This window comes from Staurois parvus, unplaced genomic scaffold (assembly GCF_062004578.1).
Source record: "Staurois parvus isolate SC_StPar_1 unplaced genomic scaffold, SC_StPar_1.0 ptg000495l, whole genome shotgun sequence".
In the NCBI taxonomy this organism is placed as follows: Eukaryota; Metazoa; Chordata; class Amphibia; order Anura; family Ranidae; genus Staurois; species Staurois parvus.
In genome coordinates, this window is record NW_028318291.1 from 219,386 (window position 1) to 226,757 (window position 7,372).

Genomic DNA, 7,372 nt, shown 5'->3' on the forward strand with positions numbered 1-7,372 from the left:
CATTATATCTGGTGTATCTGCCACTATTGGAGCGCAGCTTAGGGTATATTTATTCAGCATTCTGAGATCTACCAGAAGCCTGAATGATTTAGGGTCATCACGTTTAGGTACTACCCATAATGGATTGTTTGTTACAGAATTTGTTTTTCTGATAATACCTTGTTGCAGAAGCTCCTGTATGACTATTGATACTGGTTCAATAGATTCTGGTGGCAATTTGTATTGCTTCTGTGGGGGCGGATCCTTGCCTTGCACGTCTACTTCTATGTCTTTAAATAGACCGGCCTCATTTTTGCCTTGGCTCCAAAGATTTTTGTATGATTTGACCAATTGTTCTAACTGTTGATTGTCACCACTATCTGGCCATTTATGGTCTGCAGCAAGCACTTCTGTTAAACAGATGCTGCCGACCTCACAGTAATCTGCTGGGTCAATTACTACAGGCTTACGATTAATGGAACCTTTCCATACAATGCCATTACCAAGGTCAATTATCCAACCTCTTCGTTGAAGGATATCTGTCCCAATGATATTCTCTGCACCTTGACAATACCAAATATCAATCTCAGTATCCAAATAATCAGGGATTTCAAATGAAACATTTTTACACATTGAAGCTTTCGAATTACCTGATCCGTTAAATCCAACAACTGTACATACTGTTGCATCTGTCAAAAGAGGTAATCTTACACCAGTAATAGAAATTTCAGCACCTGTATCAATTAAAAACTTGAGCTTTTGTCCATTCAATTTTGCTTTAATGTAAGGGCGTCCACATTTATCTAGACATATTGGTGTTACATATTGTAGATGATGAGATTTTATTTCCTTTTTATTGTCTAGTCATGGAGTAGGCAATAATGGAGCTGAATTAACAGTGGTTGACTGCAAGTTCTTTTCAGTCAAACCGCTGCTGACCGATAACTCTCTGATCTGTTTTATCAGAGGAGCATAGGGAGAAGAAGATTGAGTTTCCTTCTGACTAGGAGGAGCAGATGGTTCAAGAGAGATAAGTCCATTTTCTTTACCTACATTTCTTGAATCCTTTATCTGCATATCTTTTAAGAATTTTTTACATTTCCATTTTAAATGTCCAGGCTTTTGACAGTAGTAACAAGTTATTGGCTCTCTCTGTCTCACCTGCTTGTATCTGTCACTTTTACTAAGAGCAGTCATTCCTGTCTTAGCTGTAGTTTGACCGTTCCTATTTAAAGTGTCATTTTGAACTAGAGCTATCTTAGACTTGAGATAGTTCTGTTTCATTTGTCTTCTGATTTTATCAATGAATGAACAAGCATCTGTAATCGAAGTTTTATCTTGCACAATGGCCAAAGAAGTTGGATCAAGATATTTACATTTTTTTACAAATGCTTTTATCATCCCTGTATCGTTTTCATCATCTACGCCCAAGACCATTTTGTATGCCTTTGTGAATTTAATTTTAAATTCATAAGGGTCTTCTCTAACTGAAGTCTGTAATGAGTCTAGTACTTCTAAAGAAGGTACTTCCTCACCTGTGGTACATAACAACAATTGTCGTAATCTGTCTGATGCGTCACTATGTATCTCCTGTCCGTCATCGTCAATAACAGGTGATTGCACAAGTCGTCTAGCAAAATGTGCAGGTATCCAAAGATAATAGATACGGTTACGCTGTTCGTCAGTCAAGTGATAACGATCTGTATAAGACTCGAAGATGTCCGCATTATAAAAGGCATCGACCTTTGAGTCATACGCTGGAATATCTTTTAAAATTTTAATTAATTGATCATGAATTTGTAATTTTAATTTAGCTGCACGGTCTAGTAGTTTTTTCTTTCTAACTTCGGCTTCGTCATTTGCGTCATCTTCCCCCATTTCAGGAATGCAGGAAGCTTGAGGCTTTGACTGTTTAGAATCAGTCTTTTTACCACCTTTTGTTAATACAGCAACCTCTTTTCTGTCATTCTGCAGTCTTAACAAAAGATTTGTTTTAGAATCAATTTGCTCCTCAAGATTTTCTATGTAAGTACAAAGTATGTCACAATTTGGACAATTAAGAGGATCTTGAGACAAATGTTCATGCATTTCTGTGTTCTGTACAGTGCTACATTCTGTCTGCTTTAGTGTAGAAACACTTTTAGCAGGTAAATCAATATTCAAAATCATTTTGTTGAATATTCTTACCAACTTTAAGATATTAGATATCTTCTTATGCTGTTTGTTTACAGTAAATCTAGATTTATCTATCTGAACATTGGCCTGTAAACATTCCTTGTACATGTACTGCCATAATTTACCATCATCAGGATATAAAGAAACATCCTTAAACTCTAACTTGCTTTCTATAGCTAGTTTATCAATAAATTCCATAACTTTTACTCACCGTAATCAGATGATTTTCTTTTTTTCAGCCGGTGGCTACGTCACTGGACCTCTCGTCAACGTCTGACGAAACACAAACGCCTTCACTTCTAGGTTCTTTGCACCGTGTTTTTCCAAGACTTGATCAGTCTGTGCTTTCTCCCCCTTTAGCAAGGAATGAAAAACCCGGAAAAACGGTGGCGGAGGCTGGCTTAGCCAAATGTTAAATATCGTGACACTTATATTATTTAAGTGTCTGTCTTTAGGCGTTTGAGGCAAATTGTTCTAGTGCCAGGCTGACTTAAAACAGTGTGACTTTTATTTAATGCACACTTGGCATCAAAAATGAATACAAAAGATAAAATAAAATACAGAGTAAAATATAACAAAAGTTGTAGATTATGGAAAAAGAAATAAGCTTTGGAGAAATGTCTAATCTCTTGTCTGTTCTATGACAAGTGTTTCAGTCTCGGCAAGGAAGACAACAGGTGTATCAAGGCTTTGCAGGCCTTACCAGGAGACAAATATGTCAGTGCGTGTCAGCTGTATAATGTCTTGATGTATGAGTGTGAGTGAGTGTATGTGTCTCTCTATCTCTAAGGCACATGTTATATATATTTTACCAGACCAACCCACTAAACAGTTATTTCCTAATTCAGTGTGAGCTAAATAAGTAAAACCCTTATTTGTGCTTCTTCTAAACATATACTCTTAGTGTCCATATATGTAAACCTTCTAAACTATACTTAGTATGACGTTATTTGAAAACCTCTTAGAAGACAGAAATATATGATACTGTCATCTGATATAATGGCTTCACATATCTTTAGAAAGGATAATGGTCACATAAATGCATAGATATAACCAACAATAATTGATACTAAACTTATCACACACTATTCCTAACTAATAAATTGATTATATGAAATAATTATCCAACTAACTATATTATGGATTAGACATGATTTTCTTTATAAAAGACATATCCTTTCTTTGTTCTACTGCATACCAATATCTTTTTACATTCCAATTGCTATTCTTAAAACTAAGCTTATGACCTGCTGACCTCTTAGACATGAATATACCATGGTTCATCTTTAACACCTGTTTTCCAAAGCTTCATTCACACGTGAAGTTAAAATTACTTCTAAATGACTTTTGCTGTCATTATGAAAGATATGAGACGTCTGTTTTAAGCTACATAATTTCTACAGTGCCCTCTCCCTGGCTAGTCGTAGAATGATTTCTCTGTCCTTATAATGTAGCAAGCGTGCCAGGATAGATCTGGGGGTGTCTCCCAGAATAGCTCTAGCAGGAACATGATGAGCTCTTTCCACAGCGTATACCAAAAATGTCCAACAGCCATGTTTCAATGAAGGTAGTTGGGTATCTGCCTTCTACTTGTTCTGGCAGACCATCTATGTGGACATTGTTACGCCGCAATCTGTTTTCAATGTCATCCATGATGACATGTAATTGGACAGTCGTAGCACGGGTTTCAGCCACCAGTGGGGGCATTTGATCTTCCAGTTCACTGATTCGACTTTCAGCCGCAGTTGTGCATTCTCTAATCTTTTGGAGGTTCTGGCGCAAAAAGGATACCTTCTCTGTGAGCCCCCCTAATTGTGGCTTCACTGATTGCACTGAGGTGACTACTTTTTCTGATAACCCTTTTCCAGCTAGCCTGTTCCGCTCAGAAGCCAAGCTGTTTGGGATAGTTTTTCCAGGTGTGGGTGTACCATTACCCCTTGTGTGAGTAAATTGTGCGGGGGCGGTATCATCCACGGGTCTGTTAGGCTCAGCTTCTTCAACAGGGAGAACCATGATCTTTTGGGCAAGAATGGAGCAATCAGGATGACTCTTGCTTGGGATGATTGTATCTTCCATATCACTCTGGGTAGCAATCTGAACGGTGGGAAAGCGTAGAGGAGATCTCCCTCCCATTGTTGGGCTAGTGCATCTGTCCCCGCGCTCCTGGGGTCCTTTTGCAGGCAGACGTACTTCTTTAGTTTTGTGTTCTTCCTGTTGGTGAAGAGGTCTATGGAGGGAGTACAGATTTTGTCGAACGTTGTGCGGCTGAGGCACCATTCTGACTGGTTGACTTCACCCCGGCTCAACTGGTCTGCCAGCTGATTTAGGTCTCCTTTCAGATGTAATGTTGTGATGGATTTTAGATTCCTTTCTGCCCAACTCAGGAGGATTTCTGCTAGCTCCTTGCCTGTTCAAGTATGCAACCGCCGTTGTGTTGTCGGACAGGATCTGAACCTCTTTCCCCTCGATCTTCTTCTGAAAGGCAGTGAGAGCTCTGAAAGTTGCCAATAATTCTTGAAATTTGATGATCTCCTTGAGATCTCCAGATCCCACTTGCCCTGGGTCAGGCAACCCTCCATGTGCGTGCCCCACCCCCACATGCTTGCATCTGTGGTGATTCTTACTGGGTTGACTTGTTTCCACTTCCTTCCCGCCTTTAATGTGTGTATGTTCCCCCACCATTCTAGTGATTCTCTCACTTTGTGCGGGAGGCGGATGCTGGAATCTAGGGATGCTTGGCTGCCATCCCAGCGGGAGAGGACGTGGTTCTGCATCGTTCTGGAGTGTAGTTGTGCCCATGGTATCCCCAGTATGGAGGCTGTCATGTGCCTGACAAGTTTCATGGCGTTTCTGACTGTGCAGATCGCCATCCCCCGGAAGGTTTCCATGTCTTGTTGTAGCTTCAGCGCTTTTTCTGCGGTCAGGTATAAGAAAGTATTTGTGGAGTCCAAAATGTATCCCAAATACGTGATCCTCCTGGAAGGGACTAGCTGTGATTTCTCTGTGTTTATTATCCATCCTAGGTTTTCCAGGAAGGATATTGTTTGCTCTACGTGGGACTTCAGGCCTCTTCCCGTGTCTGAAAATAAGAGCAGGTCGTCCAGATAGGGGATGATGTTTATCTCCTGTAACCTCAGGGCTTGCAGAGGTTCCGCTAGGATCTTTGTGAATATTCTTGGAGCTGAAGATAGACCAAAAGGGAGTGCATTGAATTGGAATAGGATCTTTCTTTGTTTGCCTTTTAGTGCGAATCTTAGAAACTTCCTCGATTCTTCCCTTATCGGGACGTGAAGGTATGCGTCCTTTAGGTCTATGGATGCCATAAATGCTCTCTGCGGAAGGAGTTCCTTCACCGTGTGTATTGTTTCCATGCGGAACTTCTTGGGTTTTACAAATTCGTTCACCTTCTTCAGGTTGAGTATCATTCTGTAACTTCCAGACGCCTTTCTTCTTAGGAAAAAATGGGAGTAGAATCCGCTTTCCCTTTCTTCCTCCTCCAGCATACAGATTACATTCTGTTGGAGCATCTCTTCCAGGAGGTTCACCAGTGCATCCACCTTTTCCTAGTCTCTTGGTAAGGAGGTCGTGAAAAACCTCTGAGGGGAGAGTCTTGAAAACTCTATCTTGTAGCCATTGCGAATTGTGTCTAGGATGAATGTGTTCTGGGTAGTCTTCAGCCATTGTGCGTGGAAGTGTCCCAGTCTTCCTCCCACTTGGCTTCACCAGTCACTTAGGCTGAGCTTTGGATTTTACCTGGTTGGGGTTGAAGAGGAAGCCTCCCTTCTCCATTCCCATTTTGGAGGTCCAACCGCAAAGCCTGGACTTGGAGGCGACATCCCCCTGCCAGAATTTCAACCAGATTGCTCTATGGCCAGAATTTATGAGCGCCATTGATCTTGCTGTATACTTGATTGTCTCAGCTGATGCATCTGCGATGAAGGCCACTGCTTTCTCCAAGACTGGTAGTGACTTGAGAATTTTTTCCACCGGCGTACCATGTTCCAGATGAGAGCGAAGCTGACCCAGCCATACGTCCAGGGTCCTGGAAATGCAGGTAGTTGCTATTGCTGGTTTAAAATTTACCGCAGCCGCTTCCCATGCCCTTTTAAGAAAGGTGTCTGCCTTGCGGTCCATTGGATCATTTAAAGAGCCTCCGTCTTCAAACGATAGGATTTAGAAATCTTCGAAAGTGGGGCATCTGGTTTCGGGCAGGACTCCCATACTGACACGTCTTTGTCCTTAAAAAGGAAACGCTTTTTCCGATTTTTAGGAAAAAAAGCCTTCCTTTCTGGCTCTTCCCATTCCCACTTTATGGTAGACCATAGGGTGAAGTGGACCGGGAATGTGCAGCCGCTTTTCTTTTGTAGCCCCGCGTAAAGTCGGTCGTGTCGAGAGAGATCTGGTTGTCCAGGGTATTGTAGATTATCTTGAGGAGACCTTCTGTTTCCTCTACCGGAAAAAGGAACCTCTGTGACCTGTGGTCCTGTTCTTCCGTCTCGCCTTCCTCCGAGTCGGAAGTATCAGATGGTTCGTCCTCTTGGACCGTAACGGCCCCCGTGTCCTGTCTCCTCTTCTTAGCTGGCAGGGAAATGCCTGAGGTGCCTGGTTGGGGCTCGTCCAGGCCCGGTTCCTGCATTTGTTCCCTAAAATTTTGAAAGGTTTTAGACATTTCCTGAGTCATATTTTGCAGAAAATCTTAAAGAGCGACCCTGACTCTTTTTTAATCAGCCTGTCAATGCACCCCTGGCATAGCTGTTTTTTCCAAGCGCTAGAAAGCCTCCTTTTGCAGGTAGCGCATTTCCTCTTGGCTTCACTGGGAACCTCCTTGTCTCTCCTCTCTTCCTCCTATGGGCCCATCTAGCGACAGGGAGACACAAGGTGTAAGCTTGCTGTAAAGTTAGGGCCCTAAGGACACCCCCTAAGTGCGCTCACTATTGTCCCCAGAAAAAGACCCCCTAGGTGCTGAAGAGAGGGAGGGCTAACCCCCCTAGGATCCAGGGCAGCAAAAGGCATAGAGAGAGTGACATATAGGGGGGGGGGGTATGGCAGCCCGCAGGCTCCTACCTTACAGCTGACCTCCCCCAGCTCCGACAAATCTGCCTCCATGCCAACGCGCTTTCCTCCCTTGGCGCGGCTGACTTTCAAGGGTAGTAGGGCTCCACCTCCTCCCTCAGGTCCCCGCACACTGGCTTCCCATCACGGCCGTGGTGGCTGAAGC